At 37.6% G+C, this 25,684-nt stretch overlaps 1 protein-coding gene across 16 annotated transcripts in view; it reads right to left on the reverse strand.

Annotated features, from left to right (window-relative positions):
• The window catches only part of strbp (spermatid perinuclear RNA binding protein), a 192,272-nt gene extending 166,971 nt beyond the window's left edge, over positions 1 to 25,301 (reverse strand). For 8 of the 16 annotated variants that reach the window (XM_021479265.3, XM_073914466.1, XM_073914464.1 and 5 more), the window contains exon 1: positions 25,225 to 25,301. The gene's annotated coding sequence lies outside the window, so the exon portion shown is untranslated. Of the gene's footprint in view, positions 1 to 23,450; positions 23,580 to 25,224 lie in introns of those variants that run through there. The other 8 variants (XM_073914467.1, XM_073914465.1, XM_021479266.3 and 5 more) reach the window with 1 other exon arrangement.
• Between the last annotated feature and the right edge of the window lie 383 nt (positions 25,302 to 25,684).

Below are 25,684 nucleotides of genomic sequence, written 5' to 3' on the forward strand. Positions count from 1 at the left end.
TTTGGTGTATATTCGGCCCACAGCCCTAAATGAAGCTTAAGTTTTGGCCAATTATAAGAAATGTGGGCAACCCTGGCCTAAAGGTATACAGCTGTGGGTACTCGCATCTAAAGACAGACATGTCTTGCCAATTCAGCCAAGCAGAAAGAGTTACAGTCTCAAAACATGAAACATGACAAGGTATAAATGCTTACACACCAAAGGAGCATTTATTGACAGAAATGTGCAAGATCCATTTTGAGTAAGAGCGTCCAATCTTGCTCCCTGAGGTACACTTTCCTGCAAACTTTAGTGCAAGAATTGCTCCAACACATCTGCCCGGTAGTTTCTAGTCGAGATGGAGTTCAGTAAATGCATAGTGACCTTCCAGAATCAGGACTTGACACCCCCACATTTTGAGAGCATGGAAAGTGTCTGGCAAGGTATTCAAGTTAATGTAAAGTAAGGATGATTGCATGTCCAAATATCTGTGGAGTGGGCCTCACAGTGTAAATGCCAAGTTTAAGACCCCTCATCAAAACAGCTTTGTTTAAAGACAAGTGGGAATACAACAAATTGGTTTTCCAAAAGTACAACTAGAACTGTCCATCTGGAACTCTTCTTGGCTAGTTGATGCCTACATCAAAAGAGAGTAGTGAACTTTTCTTAAGTCGCATGAACAAAATGTAAATTCCACATGTTGTTCCTCTACAGCAAGTCACAAGGAGTTCACATTGTTCCTCTCAAGGGTCAAACGGGTAAAGTCTTGCTCCTAGTTGGCTTCCCCTGCTATTTCAGTGCTTACAGCTCACGTATTGTAGTCAATATACAAATTAGAGGTTGCAGTCTTGGTTCTATCATTCTACTTGAATGATGTAGTCTTTCACACTTGCCTCATTGAATCGCACTAGAGTTTGCGTTCCTGTTTTCTGCAGTTTTTTTTAGGGTAGTTGTGAATAAGCTAAATGTATAGTTGTCTGAAGTGATGCATACATACTTTGATGCATACAAACATACAAAAGACAAAAGTGTTGAGTTGTTAGCGTTTAATCATTTCTTTGTTTACTCTTGCCAATCCTGTAGAAATATTTATGTGTGCTAGTTCTGAATAATCCAAAAGGAGTTTAGAAAATATCTTCAATGACACATCTGGCCAATTAGTGATTTAGGATGTTGTCACATGACTGCATTTTGTTTCAACTGGTTTGAGTTTCGAAAACTTCTAAAATGCATCATTTGTTGCTCTTGATCTGGACCAAATGAACTCAACCACAGTTGTGAAAGCACCATAACTGACAATTCACCGACTGTACATCAAAATGGTTGACATTCATTAGCATTGTCACTGTTGTTGCTGGTAAAAATTCACTCACTAAGTGGTTGTCAAGTAGTTGATAGTAGGTCCAACTGTTTCAAACTACAGTTCACAAACTTCACTTGTTTGACTTTCCCATTGGTTACCATGTAGTTGTACCTGTAGAACCTTCACTGTCGTCACAGGAGATCTCAAACTTTGAAAATGAATGACTTCTGGTCACCTTGACATCGCAAGTGGCTGTCCTGTCAGTGTGAATGTACTTCAGTTTCCATCTCTTAAGACCCTCCGGCAGCTTTTGGCTCCCACAGTGTCCTCCTGTCGCCAAGTTCACCTTGGCCTAAAACATCCCTGTGCTGAACATTCACTTTTTTTTTTTGCTAAAATTTAGAAAGCATGTGTGTACGCCTACATATGTGCATGAGGATGTCAGTGATGAATGCCTGGGATTTGTCAAACCCAAGAAATACAGGAAAGATATGCAACAGAGGGTATCCCTTGGCACGAGGGAGATTTCCAATTACTCAGTGCCCCTGAGAGATCAGCAGGTGGCCACAGATATCAAAAACCTTGAAAAGGGTAAGAAAGAACAATGAACAACCTTGAACAATGACAATCTCAGGATGGAGAATGCTCTTTTGAGGAAAATCAATATTCTATTAAAAAATAATAATAAATAAATAAAAATAAATAGTAGACAAAATCCTTACAATAATGAAGAGCAGTAGGTGATAAAGATTTTGTTGAACACTAGCTGTTAATGAGCAGTGTGGAAAGTTTAATCTGGACAGATGTTGCAAGAGGTTCTGGATCATTAAAGAAGATTAATTTTGTAATTTCTCATTAAAAGGTATTCTTTTGTGTCCACACATTTGAAAGCTACTTCATAAAACGCAATTGCACAATTATGGTAAATAAGATTTATAAAATAAATAACCTCTGTAGGGTTGTAAATGCAGGTAGAAAGTATGAGATCATGTTTGATGAAGCATGTGATGTACTATAAGCAGAAAGTGGTGTTTTGGGTTTTGCAGGAGTAAAAGCTGATGCCACTCACAGGAGTTCTGGAGTGGAAACAACACAAATGTGACTTTGGGAAAACACTGAGGATATAAAGTGTAAGGTATATCTGTAATTATGGAACTAAAGCCTTATTTATACTTATACCTATGTGCACATACCTTACGTATGCACCTATTTTTTTCATTCTGATGGTGCTGCTTTGCCATAATAATTCTGAATTGCTGTGGGGTTTCTATGCTCCACTGTGTTGATTTTCTTTGCCTGTGTTTTTAGTTTACATTGAAATTGTGTACAATGCTACTCCAAAAGTAGCTCAAATTCACACTCTTTCAAGAAAAAAAAAAAGACAGGTGAATGTCAAACTAATTTAATCATAAAATAAATACAAAACAAAAGTGTTTATGCAGAGCTCGTGGGTGGGACTCTCTGAAACTTGTTAAACATGATACATTATAGAGCAGAGCTGCCCAAGGTAGGGCCCGTGGGCCAAAGTTAGACCATGCTAACTTTTGATTTGGCTTACCATCCCATCTGAAAAGAGAGGTAGACGGGATGGCAAGGTGGTTTGGGCAAATACCTTTTACAGAGATTGTAATTTTGAATTTAACATAACCTTTTGTTTGTTTGTTTTATTGCTAAGCAACAAAAAAGCCAACTGAAATTAAATGTTCAATTAAATGTTGTAAATAAACCAGACTTTTTAAATGTAAATACTGCCACTAGACAGATAGAGGACAACGCACAAGACATTGGCGATCATATTAAGGCAGTAGCAGCTCGACTGTATTCATCATTGAAATCCATTGTGTTATAAATGGGATTGTTTATGTTTTTCTAGTTTTCTACATTTTCTAGTTATTTTTTAAATATTAGCAAATAAATAAAAAGATAAAAAAAATATTAGCAAATAAATAAAAAGACTTTTCCCATGGCAAATTTAATGTAATAATGTTTGGTGTATATTTGGCCCACAGCCCTAAATGAAGCTTTGGCCCATTATAAGAATTGTGGGCACCCCTGGCCTAGAGGTATACAACTGTGGATACTTGCATCTATATAGCATGATTTTGTGATACAGTAAAATAATAATTTATATTATTACATCACTGTGAGGGTTAGATTGGTTGGATGGTAGTGGGCATTAATAAAATACAATTAAATTGGTAATTTAATAAATAATATTAATAATATTCTCTATAATTACTTTTTTAAATTACTGCGATGGTTGGGATTAGGCGTTATTAGGATATAATTAATAAGTAATTTAATAAATAATACGATCATTTTCTTTTTAACTTCCTGCGCAGCTGTAACAACACTCTGGCCACTGGCCTTGTGCCACTCTCTCATCTTTTTTCCCTGCCCACACTTCTCACTGCTACCAAGCCAACCATTCACAGATCTTGAGATCTGTGTCATCGACATGATTAATTACATTTAAGTATATTTTTTGAGAGGTACAGTACAGTAAGCATCAGGATAAGGTAATTGGTATGCAAATGTATAAAGTCTATGCCCAACTAACTGCTTGCACTCATTGCAGAAGTATAAACTTGCCTTAAGTGAGAGATTATTGGTTAAATTTAGAAGGAGTAACTATAATGTTACAATGTATATTTATGTTATTCAAACTAAAAGGGTTTGGTAGTCTAAACTGCCACCCCAAACAACTGGACCACAAAGTACTGTCTAAAATAACACCACAAGAAATTAAACCTGGCCAGCTATTACCAGCCTGTAGACTCATTTAAACGCCTTTGATTCCAGTGCATTCAAGCACACAATGGTCACATTAGAGACTAGCTTACTCTAAAAAAACACCCTGTAAATAATTCAGATTGAATTATATCATTTCTAATTAGATCCACTCATGAATTTGCTTTATAATGGAATTTTTGTATTGAGTTGTCATATCACAAATACCTCACTGAGAGCCTGGTCTTTATTTATAACCCATCCACTTACGCCTTTAACACACCCGCACACACGCCCAGAACCGAGCACCATTACCAATTATCCTTAATGAACAGTCCGACAGTCATTATAGGGCTTTCAACAGCCACTATGGCTGTTCTGAGTACAGTGAATAAGATCGGTGTCAGATAACTGCGGTTCTGTCACAAAAGTACAATTCAGAGGGAATCACTTCCTACAATTAAGTCTGGCAGCTTAATTTTCAGTGCCATAACTCAAACACACAAGACACTGTGGGTTAAAAAGCAGTATGTAGTACTGTATCATGGCACAAAGGAACAAACGTAGTGAGGCGAACACACTTGTCTTTATCAATATTCTGCTCACTCGTTTATAGGCTAAACAGAGGGCTCCTTTCATCTGTCTAATAGTGTGGCCAGCAAACGCACCAGGCACAGTCTAATTGGTTAATTCTCTGAAGAGGCAAAAGGATGATGACCATCAAGGCAGAACAAATCAAAGTGTCAAACACACCCCCATTTTTCCCTTCTTCATCTACTCTTCTCTTTTTCTTTCTATCTCTCCATCGCTCATAAAAATAGGCCTGGCGATGCCACCATGCTGGAAACCTCCTTTATTAAATTACGCACACTATCTGATGGGGAAGCACTCTGCCTTCCAGCCTTTAATTGAATATCTATATCAGCCATGACAGATTTTTTAACAAGGAGGTCAAATGGGGATTAATTGCTACAAGCAATAACATTCACATGACCAGAGTACTCTTCCAAAATGTAAAGAGCTGCCTACCCAAACAGCATACACTCTTGATCATCATGCAATCTCACAATACACTGCATAAAAAAATAGATTTAATTTAATTTATTTAGATTTTGCTTGCACTATTCCAAGCAAGAATAGAACCTGCATCTCCAGAGTGGAAGAAAGACCACTTGCGCTACAATCACCAAATCCCACCCCCAGATGGGTCACGGCACCAATTTAATTAAAGAGCCTCTATTATAGGTTTTTAAAAATTACCTTCCATGTAGTGTGTAACACAGTTCTAAGTGAAGTGAATTATCCAGCTAAGGCTTAAATCTGAAAGAGCACCATGTTTAAAACTATTGAGTCATCTAAAAAGAGTAGATTAATAGTGGTTCAAATGAATCGCTGCTGAAATGAGTCTTTAGCCATGTCGGCGTGACATTGATACAGACCTCAAGCCCCGCCCGTTTGTTGCATGGGCAGACCCGGGAAGTTTAACCACCAGCCCCACACACAAACACTGTAAAAAGAAAAATACCAACACTATAGTAGATGAAGTTTATTTTTGCAAAAATACCTCAGCATAATAGCCCCAGTCTTGTGCTGTGTTCCCATCATTTTTCTGACGAGTGCTTTAGCAATCTACACGCTTACAACAGGGGATTCATCAGCTGTTTGTTAAAGAAAGGATCACAAAAGACTACTGATGTATGGGACTTTATCAGAGCTTGACAGAAACTTTACAGTACACAGTTCATGGATCAGTTTCTTCCTCCTTTTCACATGTGTAAGTAAGTGCGATTAAAATGGTTGCCACCTTGTTTTCTCTTTCTCTTGAAAATTATGTATTTAATTTTGTTTTGTTACTTGTAACCGCTTGTATCTGGTTACCTCTTTATATTCTAATATCACATCTAAAGCCATGCTGAAAACGCAAAGCGTGCCGCTTTTTTTTACAGATTTAAATGTGATTGTGAGCTCGCAATCCTCTGTCGTTAGTCATTGCCATGGTCAGTGTCAGCTGTTCCTACACACATGCAGCGGTCAAGTTTCGAAATAGTTTAGATTTTGCCACTTTATTATTATTACTGAATGCGTGTCATCGTTTTTACTTATGGTTAGGAATAGAGCAACATGCTGGTGTTTGACTGCAGTCTGCACTGCTTTAATGCACTGCATTGGGCTCACACATACACTCAACAACGTTCAACAAGGTTGACAAGCCATGGTGGGCATTTCTCTCTGTCTCGCACTGAACACAGTCGATTAATCACAACAGACTGGGTCATCGGATCAGTCAGTGCAGATTAGTATCATGCTAAGAATGGGTTTGGGAACAAATAAATAGCTGAACGAATCATAAGGGAGTCTTTGGGATAATTAGGTTAAAATAAATGCACATTATAAGACAATGAAAGTGTTTTTTGATCTTGCATGCATATCAGATTGTTGTTGAAGACCCCCAAAACCAAAATATGACCCTTTTTAATGCATAATAGGTGCTCTCTAAGGCTACATTCACACTGCAGACAAATGTGACACGAATCAGATTTTTTCCCCTCATGTGACTCAGGTGATGACAGTGTGAACAACCCAAACCTCATGGAATCTGATCTTTTCAGGTCAGATCTGAGCCACTTTCATATGTAATCTTAAGTCAGACACAGATCTGGGGCCTCATGTACGAAGACTTGCGTGGAAATCTTACTAAAACATTGCGTATGCACAAAGCTGTAAATGTGCGTACGCAGAAAAAAATTCAGATGTACGCCGAATCTCACGCATATTCTTTTGTACATCCGAATGAATGTGAAACAGAGCGCAACATGCACGAGCACAAAACCCCTCCCTGCCTCCTCCCCCGTATGAATATGCTAATGACTATGCTAATGGCAAAACCCAACGAAAAAGCAATGGCAAAATCAAGCAAAAAGAAAAACTTTGAACAGAATGTGAAATGGAGGTGCTGCTTTCTGAGGTAGACCGGAGAAAATCGGTGTTATTTGCAAGTTTGTTCTCCGGAATTAACAACAAAAGAAAAAAATAGAGTGGGAGAGTTTAGCTGATGCGGTTAACACAGTTGGGTCTGAACATCGCACTGAGTGAATTAAAAATAGAAATAGTGTGGTTTATATCTGTAAAATGTTGCAGTACCTGTAGCAGTCTCAGTGGCGCACTTCGTGAGACGCATGAGATCATGTATTGACACGTTCGAGCATAAACTCGGCTCGAATCCAGCGTCTGATGAACTCTTTCTTCTTTTTTTCCCCGCTACATATCAGATTTTGCCCACTATTTATCACGAGAAAGACAAGTAGGAATCATCAATAAGTTTGTGCATCATATTTTATTTACACATTTATTGAATGGAAATGTTTCTTATTCACGCATGCAAATTCATCTTCAGATAGTGTCTTTATAGCAATGTGCGTGCGGTAGATTGCTCAGATTACATTGGGGAAACAGGCGACTGCTGCAAATTGTGCTTTAATGTTTAGCTGGTCAACTGTATGGTATTGAAACCTTACATACCTACTAGATGAACCCGTCTCATACAGCTGCCATTGCAAGGCTCAGACACTTTGTAGAGAGGAATTTAACACAACTGCCTCTAGGAGTCGCCAATTGAAATAAAACAGACACGCACAAAAACTGTGCGTACGCCAGCCAGAAAGCTGCCGTGAAGCTGCGCACATTCCCACGTTCAGTTGATTGTTAGTAAATCCAAACGTGAGCGATTCTGAGCGTGAAACCTGGTGTACGCAAAGTTTTTGTGCGTACGCAGCGTTGATACATGAGGCCCCTGATGTTTTGCAACGCAGTGTGAGCGGTTTGTCGGTTTTCATGTGACTTTTACATAATCTTTAAGCGACATGCGTCATCATTCTGTGCTGCAGACATCATCTACCCCTCAGCAGCACAGTAGAATGACAAATAGGGCGATTACAGTACCACAGAAAGTTGGTTGTTCATGTTGAAAAAGATTTTGAAGGTAGGACTGGTGCTTGTTAACAAATCTGGTTAATGATTGAGGCACATGTTGATCGCAAAGCCAAAAACCCTGTGGGTGTTGCGGATAGTGGATCCGTGTGCAAAAGAGGAAGAACTTTCTCTGCGAGAGAAAAAAAAAGAGGGCAGGTGGCCACCCAAACCCCCCTTCTGCACGTGTCTGCTATTTAAAAGAAGTAAAATTAAATAACTCAGCAAACGGAAATCAAACAACCCCGCCTTCACACCTCAGTCTGCGGCTGCTCATTAACCCTTGATGAGTTCACATCAGAGCGCCACGCACCGCAGTTGTCATAAATCACAAAAGATTAGTGTTTTTTTTAAATCACAGGAGCCTTATTTTAGGTCTTAAATGCCGAAATACACATTAGTAGTAGCAGAACAACCCTTTACACTTCATAAAATACACAACTGTTGTCTTTGAAAAGGGCAATAATCATATAAGCATGATCTGACAACGTGCTTACTCATGCAGCACACACGTGTGCATAATTAGACATTTTGTGCTCTCCGTAATGCACTTTTGCACATGCGGGCCAGTTTAGGACCATGATCTGTTCACACTGCAAATCTGATATTGGCCACATTTATGAGAGCAGTGTGAACAGCCATGCAAAAATATCAGATCTGAGAAAAAAATCAGATTTGAGCACTAAGCCTTGCAGTGTTACCATAGCCTAAGGTTCTGCTTTCCATGCTCCGAGCATGATTTGATTTTCACTTCCATCACTTTCAACATGGAAGACAAGTGCTCTAAAGGCTGATTTATACTTCTGTGACAAGTGTACGCGCATGCTCCAGCGCAGCCTTCACACATTCGCATACCCCTAGCCATGGCTGACACCAATGTTGACGCGCACCTCTCAAAAAAATGTAACTACACATCGCAACGATGCATAGCACAAGCTCTGTGATTGGTGGGCTTGGTAGCAATGACGAGTGTGGGTGGGGGTGAGAGCCGTAGGAACCTTTGCAAGTGTTTACAAGTGTTGAGTCCTGTGAAGGAGCTCCAGATGGAAACTTTTGTTTTGTTTACCTTACGATTAAAGTTGTTGCAAGTCCGCCGGTTCCTGCCACAGAATGAGTTTGAGCTACTTATACAATAAGGTAGCATTCAAAAAACAAAACACCAGCAAAGAAACTCGACAGAGGAACATAACAAACTACTGCCAGCTAGCTTTTCGGAAGTGTCATTGCAGAGCAAAACAAACAGCATGCAGAAGTATAAATGCACGGTAACACACAAGGCATGCAACATGGGTCACACCAATCACTTGAAGCAGAAGCATAAATCAGTCTTAACAAGGATGCTAAAGTCTGCAGGGTTCAACATCAGTCAATAGTACACCTCTTGAGACCAGGATGGGGATGATTACATGCACAGCTCCTTTTAGCTGACCTCCGTTACACTTACAGGAGCACCAGAGCTTTGCAGTATGCTTACACTAAACTCTAATGCAATTAATCGATTCAAGTTAAAAATAGTTGTGTACATTAGTGGCTTTTTTATTCAGTTATGCTCCCTCATCCAGGCTGTTTTTAAAGCAAGAGCCCATTCTGCACAAGCCCTTAGAAGAGAGCTGTTTACGTAGATAGTAGAGCGTATGAGGCTCACCAAGTTTGAACGAGAGATAGTGTCACACAAGCCAATATAAACCTTCAAATCTGCTAAATCTTATCATGATAATAAAACCACTATGAGAGAGGCAGTTAGTTAGTCTGTAGCAGGGGTGCTTACATTTTTTTGCATGAAGGGCCAAAAACCAACTATCATTAATAGTTGTGGGCCAATGGTAAATATATCCAACCTACAGTATATTACGTTAAAGCCGCCATGGGTAATTTCCTCATTTATTTAATAAATGTTTTAAATAAAAACATAACAATAAAACATGTAATTTTTTAGCAATAAACACATAAACAATAACTTTTATAACACAGTGGAGTTCAATGCTACACTAGTTAAGCAGAATCTGCATTGTCGGTTGCAATTACAATAAATTAAATCAAATTGATTTATAACGTTTAATTGAAACACTTAATTTTAGTTAGCTTTTTAACAATAAAATAAACAAACAAACAAACAAACAAACAGTTACAATAAATTTCAATTTACAATCTCGAAACCATCTCCATCATACTACTTCTCTACTAAGATGGGTTGATGGACCAAATCAATGGTTACCTGTGGGCCCTAGTTTGGTCATCTCTGGTCTTTAGAAACAAATGTCTATACTAAAATCCGTCTGTTTCTGTAACAACAACAAAAAGTCCTGTGTGTGTGTGTGTGTGTGTGTGTGTGTGTGTGTGTGTGTGTGTGTGTGTGTGTGTGTGTGTGTGTGTGTGTGTGTGTGTGTGTGTGTGTGTGTGTGTGTGTGTGTGTGTGTGTGTGTGTGTGTGTGTGTGTGAGATAGTCCTACAGACTACATTGTCCTTGAAAGTCTGCCTCATTCATCACATAGCATGAAAATGCATTTACTGTACCACAATAACTACAGCTCATATTTTGTAATTTGAACAAACCCTTACCTCAAGTGACATTTTAAATTCTTTATTTTAAAAGGATTTTTTATATGATGCTTAATCAAACCAGTAAAGTTGTAACCAGGCAGTGTGTTTTAAATGAGCATGCACCAAAGGTATGCAAAGTCTTGTTAAAAACATATTAAAATATCTCTCAAATAAATGCACGAGGAAAAAAGTTCCAAGTACATTTATGACGGCACAGATCTAATATTAACAAGTTCATAAAATATTTCTTATGCATTTCTGACCATATAAGAATGTTTTTAATGCAAGACAAATATTTTCCATAAAAGATTTAATTTGGTATAATGAAATTATAGGACGAACTGTTCCCAGATCAGCATTTTATTATTATGTTTGCTAAATTCTATAAATCGGAATCAGAAGCATGTGGTTTACCATAAACACTAATAATCTTTGCTTTCAAATATCTTTATGATGTAACATTTATTATTTTACAGCCTATGACTGTGTCATGCAGATAACGATTAGTTTACTTCAGCGTGATTAGAAATGCATCCGTTTCATTGAATATATGCGTGTCTGTGTCCATCTTCAGGCAATGACATCCCACTCTCTCTCTCTGACTCAGATGCCTTACAAGGCCATTCCTTCCCCGTGCCTGTGTTATATCTGGTTTCTGCTCATAGCTGGATCCATTTCCGCTGCTCCTGTCGCCACATCAGCTGCCTTAAAACCACACACGCACGCATATATACACAAACTGCCTGTTGACACAGCACAGGGCACTTTTCCACTGTACACCCCCTTAGAAGCTCAATGGTGCCATGCCCATCCTTTAGTATGCTATCAAAAACAAGTCCCCTGCTCTCCATTTGCTCCCTTAGACCCCAAAATGGACAGTCTTTTTTCATACAAGGGTGACAAAACGTCATAGGCAGTGCATCGTACTAGACTAGACTTGACTAGACTAGACAACTAGCCAATTCCAAATTGGCAAAAGAAAAGGACACAATCCACTATACAGAAAGAAATAGAAATGGTATACATTCATTGATTCATTTTCTTGTCAGCTTAGTCCCTTTATTAATCCGGGGTCGCCACAGCGGAATGAACCGCCAACTTATCCAGCACATTTTTATGCAGCGGATGCCCTTTCAGCCGCAACCCATCTCTGAGAAACATTCACACACACACACACACTCACTCATACACTACTGACAATTTAGCTCACCCAATTCACCTTTGCCGCATGTCTTTGTACTGTGGGGGAAACCGGAGCACCCGGAGTAAACCAACGCGAACGCAGGGAGAACATGCAAACTCCACACAGAAATGCCAACTGAGCCAAGGTTCGACCCAGCAACCCAGCGACCTTCTTACTGTGAGGCGACAGCACTACCTACTGCGCCACTGCATCGCCCCGAAATGGTATACAGTAGAAATGAAATACTTGGTTGTGTCGCGTCATTCTTGAAAGATTCGTTCAATTTTGGAATGACTTGTTCATTTGTGCATGTGCAAATTTTGCAGGTGAAGGAGAGGATCAGTTCAGGAGAAGAGTTTTCTATTGGTTTCAAGTAGGTCGTCCAATTATCAGTGGCGGACTGGCCATAGAGAGCACATTTCTAATGGTCAAGCCCTCCCAGCCCCCCCAAACCCCATCCTGGTTCTTCACTTGCCGACCTCCCACCACAAACCCCCAACCCTTAAACCTCCCCTCTTCCCTTATCCAATCCCCAAGACCCCACATATCCCTCTCCCCCCTCTTAACTTACCAAACGCTGAAGTGGCCTGATGTTCAATAACTGTCATGGGCAAATACTGTTTTAGTCCACCCCTGCCAATCATATGCAGTCAGAGCTGGAAAATGGTGTGATCTCATCTTGAGTCCTCGAGTTTTATAGTCTCTTTACATGCTGTCACATGATGAACGAACAACTCAATTCAAACAAAAATCAAAGATTTGAAATGTGAACTAATCATGGCTTCTTCTGGCTCAGACTGGGTGCATTGCTTAAGCTTACATGGGACTCTTGATCTCATGTAAAGGAACGACTAAAACTTGAAAGGAGCTAGACAAAAGACCCAGGTAAACAACGACTGACTAATTTTCTCAAAACGGCATTCTATTCATAACTTGTTTGTCGTGTTAACAATGTTTGAGCTAGTTGTAGGAGTGTTTGAAAGCACATTTTAATTATATTTTGGCAAATTAAATGGAATGACTCTGAACAAATATTTGTTCATCTTGCTGAATAAGACTCAAAGATCCGAGTTAGGGATGCTCAAAATAATTGATTAACCGTTAACCAAAAACGATTAATGCTATCAGTTAAAAGATTAAAAATAGCCTATTATTCTACATATTTTTAGTTTGGCTGCTTAAGGGCCGATTGAATGCACCTTTTTGTTAAGAGGGGCATTTTTTGCACGCGGCTCATCCCAGAGCAGCAGTTTGTGTTGTCAGGACAACTACAGAGAACTTTTAAAGAGCATGGTTTCCGCTACATTCATTCATCCATGGCGGGGACCAAAATGCATCCCTCCACGGCAACATTACCAATTCAAAACATTCAGTCATTGTTGGTGTTTTTAATAGCGCATTATAATCGCACCAAAACGTATTAAAAGGTAAGTGAATCATAACAGCGCAAGCTTTCCTGTAACCGTATAGTGCTGTGCGCTATCTGTTTAACCCTTTGGCGTTACGTGCTGACTGACTGACTGACAGGTGCGTGATGCGTGAAGCCAGCAAACTCGACGAAGCTTTCAGTTAAGATGAACACAGTTTCTATAGTTATACTTTATTTATAGATAGAGGTATATGGCTCTGTATATAATGACTCTATCTTGCTGGAGTTTATAGCCGTTTGGCTTTACTTCAGGACGCATTAACACTGCTCTGAAGGTCTAATCGCTGTTTTAAGTTATCCAGAGCTGTATGAATGTACAAATCTTGAATATCACGATATTATTATTATTATTATTGCACAATCGATACCCAGCTGATTCAGTCGTTTCATAAGAGGACCGCGCTTCTTCTCTTCTTTTTTCCTTGTCAACCTAAAGGCAGTGAGATGCACCTTGTTTTCGGCCCCTTGTTTAACTGCAAGACTTATTTAACTTGCGGGACGATAACGTATAACCCGTGCCTACAGACACATTTGCCAAAGAAGCAAAATGGAAGAAGAATATTGCTGTTTGATACAGACGTGTTGATGCCAAACCAGCGCTGATGTTGACCTGGATCTGCGTAATAAACGCAACAAATAGGCTTTACCTTTTATTTTACAGCTTATAAAGCATGTATGCACATTAATGCAATATCATATTTAAACAACAATGGTTTACAAAGAGTCAACATATGCGCTCGTTGTTGTTGTCTTTTTTCCACGCAGCTCGCGTACTTGAATCGCGAGAGAGAAAAAGGAAACCATATAGCAAGACGTAATCTTTAAAATAATGATTTCTATTAAAAATGTAAAAAGGTTTTGTGATTATAATAATAACAGCGGGGCATTAAATAAATGCAATAAATTAATTTGAGGAAGTCTGTGATTTTTATATGATGAAAGAAAAAAACATCTGATTGGGAAAAAACAGCCTATGCCGGTTATTAAAAAGAATCAGTCAGTATTTTTGTTTTGTAATAACAATTTATTATTCAAGTGAAAATAATTTAGGGCAGTCCTATTTATTTTATTTAGTTTATTCTGCTCTTCTGTGGTAAACACTGCAGGTGCGTGAAAATGCTTTGTTGTTCTGTTCTTTTATTAATATGCTAGCATATAAAAATAAATCAGTATTTAAAAATGCAATATTTAATGTGTCGGACACAAAATAGACACGTCAATTTGTTTAATATAAAATTAATAGTAATCTGACCAGTTAACCGTTAATAACCGATTAATGAGCGGCGGTTGTCGGTTAGCAAAATTAAGCGAAATGAGCATCCCTAATCTGAGTCATAAAATGATTCAAACTTCCCATCTCTAATAAAGTTGTGGTACTTAAATAAAGCTCAGTTGGAATTAATGAGGCCAAAGTAATATCCTCCACACTATTAAACCATCCCCACAGCTTAAAATTGACACAAGAAACTTTAGAATAGACCTTTCATTAAATTTACAGCAAATTCTGGCACTACCAACAAACCGGCAATATTTTCCTTCCTGAGCGCTAATGAATTATAGCCTCAGGTTTTCAGTTAAAAGGAGTGGCAGCCGGTATGGTTTTCTGCCACTGTAGCCCATCTGTTTCAAGGTTTGATATACTGTGTATTTGTTTGGCAAAAACAACAGCAGTTGCTTAAATCCCTTTCAGCAAAATGTCTTGACCACATCTGAAAGCCCAAATGCATTTAGTTGCTGCTATGTGATTGACTGAACAGATATTTGGTATTTAAATTTTTTACAGTTGAACAGATTTACCTAACCGGTGAATATCCAATGGTCTATTGTGGTAATGGGGAACTGTGTTTGGCCAGGATTGTATCTTTCACCCGCCCACAATCTCTCTTCCAATACATCTAAACAAAAAAAATTAACAAATGAATAAATCTGTGGCTTTATTTGTAGCTGCTTTGCCGTTTGCTAAATTCTGACTTTTGCGCTATGTGCCAGTTTTTTATGGAACTGTTCACCTCTCCTCATTAGTCAAACAGAGTTAAATTCAGCAGCCAAGATGCAACCAAGTGACGGGCCAAATTCAGTTGGCACAGTGGGACATGGTGCCTAGAACTGGTTGCTGTTCAGTTATTGCCAAACCACTGATAAACAACATACAATTGTTAATTCAGCCAGTCAAAAGGCCTAAAATAATGGGAAACTTGTTTAAAATACTTCTTCTTTTGGAAAGAAAGGAGAGCTTCTTCCTCTCTGTTTGGTTCTGCCTTTCTCAAACACTCTCACCAGAAAAGCCTTCTTTGTCATGCAAACAGCAGACAGTAAATCAGATGTCCTGATGGCAGCAGCGGCAGACGGCGGAGGGGTGGATGGTGTCTGGTGCACAGGCTCAGGAGGAGGAAGTGGGCTTTGGCTTGAGTCGAGCTCAAATTCCCCCTCTGTTAGCAATGTCAGCTTTTCCCATCAGCTCAGAGAGCAGGCCAAGAATAGCTCTGATCAGTTGGAGAGCAACGGGAAAAAAAGATGAATATATTGAGAGAAAAAGAGATAGACGAAGAAACACTTCATCGGGTAGATGATGCCTTATTCTGTCTTACAGTTATCTGCAGTATAATAGACATAATTTGCATTTTGTAAGAAATACAGCCAAACATTTGTTGAAAATCAATCCCAAAACCTAGAAGTAATAATGAAATGCATGCAGGCTAAAATTTGGCAAGCAAAGTGGAGAGTGTTTTAAACACTGGAAATGAATAGTTTTACAAGTGACAAATTATTTTACATTTTGTGAGCTCATTATACTGCTTGAGGAAACCAAACACAATTATTATGGTTTTGTAAAAGTAACTGCAATGTTTTTGGCAGGGTTTTCACATTTTCAGACCAGTTTGAATGACAACATAGAAAAATGTAGGGTTGCACGAGACTGGAATTCAGCACCAATCGATATTAATATTTAAAAAATGTCAATTTCCTGCTAACATTTGAGCGCTATTGAGCACAGTCTTAAACAGCGCTGGTTTGACATTGGGTTTATTTGCTCAATAGAAATGACTGTGATTGGCCGTAAAGGTCATCAGTTCACCAAACTCACCTTTGTTTACTGGGTGTAACCACAGATACAGGGACACTGGAGCGTGTTACAGCTGAGATTCATCAGCGGATCGCTCATATGTCCAAAAGTCACAAACCAGCTGATCAACGTGACTTTGAAACACTTCAGTGTAGGGGTGTCAAAATTAACTGTTTCTTCAGTGCACCGCAATGCAGACGTGGACAATTCGGTTTCACTTAAGTAATAATTTTAATTAAAAATAAAGAATTTATAATGCTCCAACTTACTTACTTAAAAACGCAGAAACTGCATACGTAGAAACTGAATTCCAGTACCGTGATAACCCTAGAAGAATGTATTTGAAGTATAATTTGCCACTATAAAGACTGAGATAATGGCTTCTTACGTCTAGGTTTGGAAAACGGTTAAATAAAGTGATCCTTACTTTTCACAATATTGCTGGGATTACAAATGGTCAGATAAATGCATAGTATACAAATTAATGAGACATTTCTTTAATAAAAAACACACAAAAAAAACATCAGAATAGAGTGAATAAACAGAAATGCACTAAATTGACTTTCAGTGTAAAAATCAAGCTCTGAAGTGAACATTACCAAGTAATGAATCCATATAAATATATGTGCTCAAAAAATATACTTAACACACTAAGCTAAAGCCAGAAAAGTTAAGCTTCAAATCTAAATTAAATTTATGATGTCAACCGAAAGGAAAGACCAACCAGAGCGAGTTAGCAAAGATTACAAAGACAAACAATTACTTTTGTATTTGTAATAACATGCACCAATGAATAGCGCTCAAGGAGTCCAGAAAGGCGCATTAAGAAACCAAACAAGGTCAGTTGTGATTTGATGTTGATTTTAAGATTACAGAAGAGAACGGAAAGACGAATCCTGAGAGAAACAAAGATAGAGACCAGAGACATCCACCTTTAAACCTCCAGAGCATCTGTCATCTCTACTCCAGGTCAAAGATACATTCAGGATGATCAAAGATTGGTTTCGCCAACATTATGGCAGGGCAGGTCCATTTTTTCTGTCCTTGATATGATACTCTCAATGACATTGAAGCTATATAATGCACCTTACGCTTAAAGTGGAATTGTATGTTTGTATACCAATGTGCAAGGCTTTCAGGTCATTTATTTCCAGCTATTATATCTGTACAAAAACAGTCTCCGATGATGCATTATTTTACAAGGAGTGTAATGGTATACATATTTGCAAATGTGTATTTTAGCTCTCAAATTTGCATTCCTTCATTTGAAATGTCTAATTTTATATATCCATATAAATATATGTGCTCAATAAATATACTAAACACACTCAACTAAAGCTCAAAAAAATGAGTTTGAATCTAAATTAAGTCTGCGATGTCAACCGAAAGGAAAAACCAACCAGAGCGAGTTAGCAAAGATTATAAAGACAAACAATTACTTTTGTATTTGTAATAACATGCACCAATGAATAGCGCTCAATGAGACCAGGAAGGCGCATTAAGAAACCAAACAAGGTCAGTTGTGATTTGATGTTGATTTTAAGATTAATCCAAGACTCGTGTGTGCAGCAACGTCAATAAATCGACAAAAGGGAAAGGAAGGCCATTTCATAATCAGGTTTATTTCTGCCTCTGTAAATCTCTCCGCAGACAGTCGGCGTGACCTAACAATGCTGAAAAATCAGCTACATCTGCCATCCCCGACTCCCTCTGCCCTCAGGACACGCCACACACAAAACTCTTTAATGATTATTCAAGCACTAAACCCCTGCAGCAGACCGTGAGAGGCAAATTTAGGCCTCTGGGACCTCTATGGGACAGAACGGAAAGACGAAGCCAGGGAGAAACAAAGCCAAAGACCAGAGACATCCACCTTTTAACCTCCAGAGCATCTGTCATCTCTGCTTTGGGTCAAATATACATTCAAAACGATCAAAGATCAGTTTCACTGACCTTATGGCAGGGCAGGTCCATTTTTTCTGTCCTTGACAATATGACACTCCCAATGACATTGAAGCTATTTAATGTACCTTCTGTTTGGAACTGTTTATATAGCATGTGCAAGGCTTTGAGGTTATACATTTCCAGTCACTTTAGCAGTAAAAAAAATGTTGTCTCTAATGCTGTTTAAAAAAAAAAAAAAAATGACTAGGGGTTAAGGCTGCACAATAGATCGTTTCAGCATCGAAATCGCAATGTGCGCATCCACAATAGTCACATCATAGGATCTGTAATGTTGAATTGGTAATATTATTGACCAGAATTTGAAAAACACATTTTATGATCTCACTGAGATTTCACTTATCTCAGAATAAGTGGAGTTTTAGCAACGTTTAACCATAAAGCTACCAAAACATTTATTATTTATGTGTGTCTCATTCATTCACTCATTCATTTTCTTTTCGGCTTAGTCCCTTTATAAATTCGGGGTCGCCACAGCAGAATGAACCACCAACTTATCCAGCATGTTTTTACGCAACGGATGGCCTTCCAGCGGCAATTCATCTCTGGGAAACATCCACACACACTCATTCACACTCATACACCACGGACAATTTTAGCCTACCCAATTCACCTGTACCACATGTCTTTGGACTGTGGGGGAAACCGGAGCACCCGGAGGAATCCCACGCGAACGCAGGGAGAACATGCAAACTCCACACAGAAACGCCAACTGACCCAGCCGAGGCTCGAACCAGCGACATTCTTGCTGTGAGGTGACAGCACTACATACTGTGCCACTGCTTCGCCATTTATGCGTGTTTGCATAATTTAATTCAGTTTAAAAAATTCAGGCAAAAGAAATTGCATAAAAGACTATATGGTGTTATTTTACATTTGATTATTAAATTTGTGTATCTAAATAATAAGACTTTTTAGAAAAGCATTGTATATTTGATTTGTACAGTATTGTTGCTTACTGCATTTCTCAATGTTTGTGATTTATATATTATATATTTTATAGATGCATGGTCAAAATCACTTTCAAAATCATTCATTCATTCATTCATTTTCTTTTCGGCCTAGTCATTTTACTAATCCGGGGTTGCCACAGCGGAATGAACCGCCAACTTATCCAGCATGTTTTTACACAGCGGATGCCCTTCCAGCCATCCATCCATACACACTACAGACAATTTAGCTTACCCAATTCACCTGTACCGCATGTCTTTGGACTGTGTGGGAAACTGGAGCACCCGGGGGAAACCCACGCGAACGCAGGGAGAACATACAAACTCCACACAGAAACGCCAACTTACCCAGCCAAGGCTAAAACCAACGACCCAGCGACCTTCTTGCTGTGAAGCGACAGCACTACCAACTGTGCCACTATGTCGCCACTTTTAAAATCATCCCAATAAATCCTTTTCAAATAGTCTTCTTAATTTTATCTCACAAGTAAGCATGGACCGGTATAAGAATCTGACATTATAAAAACCTTGGATGACAATATCATGGTTTAACTAGTTTCTAATAACTGATCTATTTGATCTTTGCCATGATGACAGTAAATAATATTTCACTAGATATTTTTCAAGACATTTCTATACAGCTTAAAGTGACATTTAAAGGCTTAACTAGGTTAATTAGGCAGGTAAATTAGGCAAGTTATCGTATAACAATGGTTTGTTCTGTAGACTATCAAAAAATATATAGCTTAAAGGGGCTAATAATATTGTCCATAAAATTGTGTTAAAAAATAAAAACTGCTATTATTTTAGCCGAAATAAAAAAAAAATATTTTAAAAAAGAAAAAAAAAATCTGAGTTTTAATAATTCTGTGTTCAACTGTAAATACCATTAATTATTGAATCTGCACTGTAAAATCTGACATTACATCCTTAATTCTATAACTTTGATATTTATAGAAAAACTCTATTTTTTTATTTTTTTTTTTTTAATAAAACCAAATCTCATCTTTAAAATTTGTCCATTTTACCTGACAATTCCACCAATTTGTCTAGCATTAGAATTAAACCTATACAAGCTGGTATTTATTATAATCTTAACTGTATGATTTTATTATTTTCTGCACTTTCACGCTTTTGCTTTTCTTCTAATGAATCAGAACGAAAGTGCAGATCGCACTAAAATAACTTCCTCACTGCAAAATAAGGTAGATTACCAACATTGCTGATCAACACAATGCACATTAAGCACGGAGCAACACACACAGTTTATATCCCCGTTTCCATAGCTTTGTTTTAGCACAGACAGCTTGGACATAAAAAGAAATGAAAAATAAATAAGTTTCAACTTGTCTCTTTCTCAAGAGATTTTGGTCTCTACAAACAAGTGAAATCTTTTGCATTTCAACCTGAGGCAATATGTGATAGCCACCAGCTATTTTCAGCCAATGTGCCAAGCAATTTCCAAAGCATTTCAGATGCTGGGTTTCACAGCAGTGTGTGTGTGTCGCTGAGAGAGAGTTGTGTGTCTGTGTGAGACGGAAGCGATGTGTGAGCTGATCATACAAGGAAACAAAATATTTATGCTCTTTGTTCTTGTGAAAAACCAGTGGATATTCAGGATGGTACAGATTACACACTTACATGATCTTGGATGAAGTCAAACGTAACATCACTTCATCATACTTGTGTAACAAGTTAACTTTTGAAGGAAGATTTATTTATGTACACTTTAACCAATACGTTTCCATAGTTTCTTCTACAAAAATATTCATTCAGTAGAGGTTTGATAGGCAGGTTGTAAATTTAATATACTACACTCTCAAAAATGGTATGAACAAACTCAGCGTAAATATTTACAAGTAAATTTAACCCAACGTTCGGTCTACATTTTTTATAGCACAATTTTAGCTAGTTAAGTACCATGAATTCTCAATTTTGCAAGATTTTATAATTATTCACAACTAAAGAAAATATCATTTTAATTAACAATAATAATAATAATAATAATAATAATAATAATAATAATAATAATAATAATGGACATATTAATGGATATAATAGTAATAATAATAATAATAATTATTATTATTATTATTATTACTCATAATATAATGTTGATAATTTGTCTCTAATTGAAGGTATATTTACACATTAATAATGTACTGCAAGTTAGGAATGGGCCAATAAATTATATTACAAAATGTATGTCAATAACAATGATAAACGCTGGTCTTTTTTACTCTATATTGATCCAGGAGCCAATCACACAGCAGAAATGTGCCACAATGGGAATATAAAAGTGTTGATACTAGAGGTGTACCGAATTTCCGGCCACCGAAAAAATGTCGGCCGAAAATGTTGTGCCATTTAATAGACCCTCAAATTTTTGTGGCTTCAGCCATTGTTGGGGTACTCTTTTAAATCTGAAAGCTTTAACAACTTTTTTTGCCATATCGCCCAGCTCTACTGTCTGCAAGTGATAAAAAATTTGTTCTTTTTGCATTTTTAAATAAATGACATGTAAAAACAATCCACATGAATCTGCAAAAATGACAGGAAAGACTGTAATTAAATCGCTTTGTAAATAAACACAGAATATAATCCACAATTGTTATTTAGGCTGTCAAGAACTAGAGAATGCCAGTAGACTGAACATGTTTACAAAATAGCATTTCATAAACTAAACAGAGACAATCATTTATTTTTAAAAATGCCCGCTGAAACATGTTTTAAAATTTCTTCAAAAGCCAAACATGCTGAAAGTTTTTATAATTAAAAACGGTGTTTTGTAGCACACACTAGATTTTTTAAATGCTTTGCATAATTACATCTAAAATGTTTACTATTTAATGTTTGTATTAGTACATTTTTTCTCCAAGCCTCACTGTAGTTTAAAGTTGTTCATGTCTGTGGGAATTCTGTGGCTACCATGGTAAATATTTTAAGAAAAACATCAATAGTATTTTTGAGAATATTCTAACCAAACAAGCGTAGTTCCCACAAGAGCTTCCATCTGTTAAAGAGACAGTTTACACTAAAATGTAAATTCTGTCATCACTGACTCACTGGGATAATTTCTTTTTTCTTTTGATCACAAAAGATGATATTGGAAACCCAGTAGCCATGAACTTTCGCATTACTATTTTACCCATACTATGGATATCAATATTATTGGTTTCCATCATTCTTTAAAATATCTTCTTTTGTGTTTAACAGAAGAAAGAACTGAAACCAACTGAGGGTAAATAAAATTAAACCCTCTCTTTAAAGTAACCATTCGCCTCATCACCCAGTTCCTTTTTTTATTATTTGTCTAATGTTCAGCTTTACTCATCGGTTCTACAGTAGCTTCCTTATAGGCGGCCATGAAACCTGCACGTGCAGATTTTTGTGACTATCCTTCAATCTATTTCTTTACTTGTGTGAATGTGTGTACATTTATATTTATTGAGTTTTATGTTCATTTCAGTAATATTACTGAATAATATGGTATTGTTTATATGATTTATTTACAATCCAGTTTGTAAAGTAATATATTTAGTCTTTTAGTAGATATATACAATAAAATTTGAGAGACTTATTTTTTTTACCAAACAAGTGGATCAAACTGCATTTGCATTATAAACCATAAACAAATGTTATTTTTATGTATGTGTTAAGCTTTTAGTTGTTACACTATCAAAAGCATTCGACATAAACAGAATCTGTAAAAAATTCTGCGCAGAAATATTAAAAACGTCCACAGACACTGCCTTGTCCAACTTATGACTCTTGAATCCCTAAAGAGATAAACGGGTTCATTCAAATGAGTCGTTAAGCTGTTGACTCTAGAGCAGTTCGATCTGTTTCAGCGGATGTCTCGTTCCCAAAGGCTTTGAACCGAATCAAATCATCTCGTTAAAAAGATCCGAGTCACAATGATGATTCATTTACATCGCCCGTACAGTGTGGATGGGGTGTGAAACTGCGGAAGTGCCTGAACAGACACCTGCTACAAGATGATTCTCAACTCTCACTTAGCCGACCCTACATATCGGTGTCTGTTACAAAAAGATAGCAAAACAAACAAGCAGCACGAACTACCTTCAACATATACGTTCCTCGGTGACACAAATAAAACAACGCGATTCAGTTTCTCACAGCATTCAAAACAAGAACCGTGCTGTTTATAAAACAACACGTGCTTTCAAACAAGTCTAAACGAAGATGGTTTCACCGCTGGAGAAAGAGAAAGCCACTTTTTAAATGAATCGTATCGCAACCGCTGCGTTTAACGCGTCTTGAGCACTCGCTGGGGAAAATCCGTAAACACAAGATCAGAAAGACTCAAAAGCGCTACTTACTGGTGAGATGTTAATAATCCCAATGTATCCTGAATGTGTATGAGTCGAGGTTCTGAATAATATTGTGGTGTCAGCAGGACTCACACTCCGCCTGCTTGCTGCCTCTCACTCACGCGCACGGAGATGAATGAGGAACGCGCAGCGGCGTGCACGAGCTCAATTCATTATTCACGCGGAGGACAGTCGACTGTCCTACCCAAGTTTCCCAACATCGATCTTCTGCGGTTTTCACCTCAGTGCAATTATTTCGAATGAAATGTTTACGTGAATGTTATTGTTCTTGACTTGCTGTCAAGTTGCATAAGCAAATACTTTAGAAAAAAATGTTAAATCTTATAAATAGGCTACTATAATGTTTATTCCTTTTATAGTTCAAGAATTAGGAAACAGAAAGATGTTTTTTATGTTTTGTGAAATAAGTGCAAAGCTGCATATTGTGATTATTTTTCAAAGGCATGTCAAATGTTAAATAAATGCTTTTGTTTTGATATTTATAAATAATATTCACAAATAACATGTGATATGGTTTCCAGAAAAAGATATGATGTGATTTTGTTTTCAACATTGATAACAGAAACCATTCCTGTTAATATTAATTAATAATTAATCACAATAAGACCTCACAAAGAGATCTGCACATTAGAATTATCTCTGGGCATGTGACACTGAGAAAGAAGCCTGAAGCAATGAAGCTGATAATTGATTATATTCACATAGAGTAACAGTAATTTTAAAGTGAAATAATATTTTAAAAGATTACTTTTAAATAGACTTTGAGAAGTTAGTTGATTTGAGCAATCGGTGTGTGGGTGAAAGATTTAGTTGTCAAATATAAAAACAAAACTCAAAAAGGATATACTAATATAAATAGTAGGCCTACATATCAGGTGTATAAAATATTTCAGTACATAATAAAACAAGTGATATTTTAGGGCTAAAATGTGATATTTTAAGTTGTTATTAAAATGTAATATTAAAATGTAATGTGTAAAACACATCCCCCAAAATAATGTTGCTCTACTAAATGCAGGATTAAAAACAACTTTACATTTAAAATACACCCAAGAACAAACAATAAATAAATATAAGAGGCTGTTAGATCTTCTTTAGAGTATTCTGCATAATTAATTTGAATAATTTTCAAAATAGGTCAAATCTGTCCCTTGAATATCACAGGTGGGTGTAGTTCTACGGGGCAGGGTTAATGCAAACAATCCACTGCTTCACACACTTGGCACGCATGGTATTTCACAACAAATTTACACAAATGAGCACAACCAAACTTTATGTTGGTTAAGCCTTTGATTCCTTTGCCTCAGTTAAAATAGTCTCACATAACAGCCTAGTGTTTGTTTCTCTCCTTCAGCCCCAGATACAGCCTAATAAATAATTCAGCTACAGCAGATGCACCAGCACAACCTCAATTTACCCAAATGCAGCATCTAAAGCGCGAGGTGAAGTTAAATGCATGCGCGTGCATGTAATTCATCCATTTGAAAGCCGATACGAAAACCATCGTCCGAGAAGCGACTGCATTGAGAAAGATACGACGGCATTTACAGGTAAAACTATGGAATCGCTGTGGCTGATGTGCTCGGATCCGTAAATTTTGTACATTACCACAGAACAGCAGTATGTATGCGGAAAGACACAGATGATGTCCTGCATGAGCACATGAAACATTCATCGCAACAACAAGATACGTTTTAAACCCGTATTGTGTGTCCGTTTCGGCACCGTAGGATGTAAAAGAGTCCTAAACGAGATGAATTACCGTGGTCTCGCTGGCCGTACTCCCCCGCTGGACCGATAAACCTCCTGTCAAGTGATTCTTTCTCCGGCTGTCTCTCTATCTGCTTTCCAACTGTCTCAAGTATTTGGACCACGGGCGCGTTCACGTCATTAGATGCGCGTGCTCTAATTGGAGGGCTGCTGCTCCGCAACAACTGATACAGTGTTACAGTGTTTCACCTGGTGCAACATCTAACTGTGTCTTACGGTGATATCCTTCGACTTGTTAAGTCTAAAGGGCTATAAGTGCATCTGCACATAAGCTCTGGAAATGACTGAGGTAGCGCCTTATTTGTGCACCTACTAATTACAAGCATACAACTTGCTAGCCTACTGGAGGAACGTAAAGATAATCTGAGGTAAAATATTACAGAGATTACCAGACAGACAGACAGGCAGGTGAAAAAGACAGACAGACAGACAGACAGACAGACAGACAGATA

Source organism: Danio rerio, chromosome 10 (genome assembly GCF_049306965.1).
Source record: "Danio rerio strain Tuebingen ecotype United States chromosome 10, GRCz12tu, whole genome shotgun sequence".
Taxonomy (NCBI): domain Eukaryota; kingdom Metazoa; phylum Chordata; class Actinopteri; order Cypriniformes; family Danionidae; genus Danio; species Danio rerio.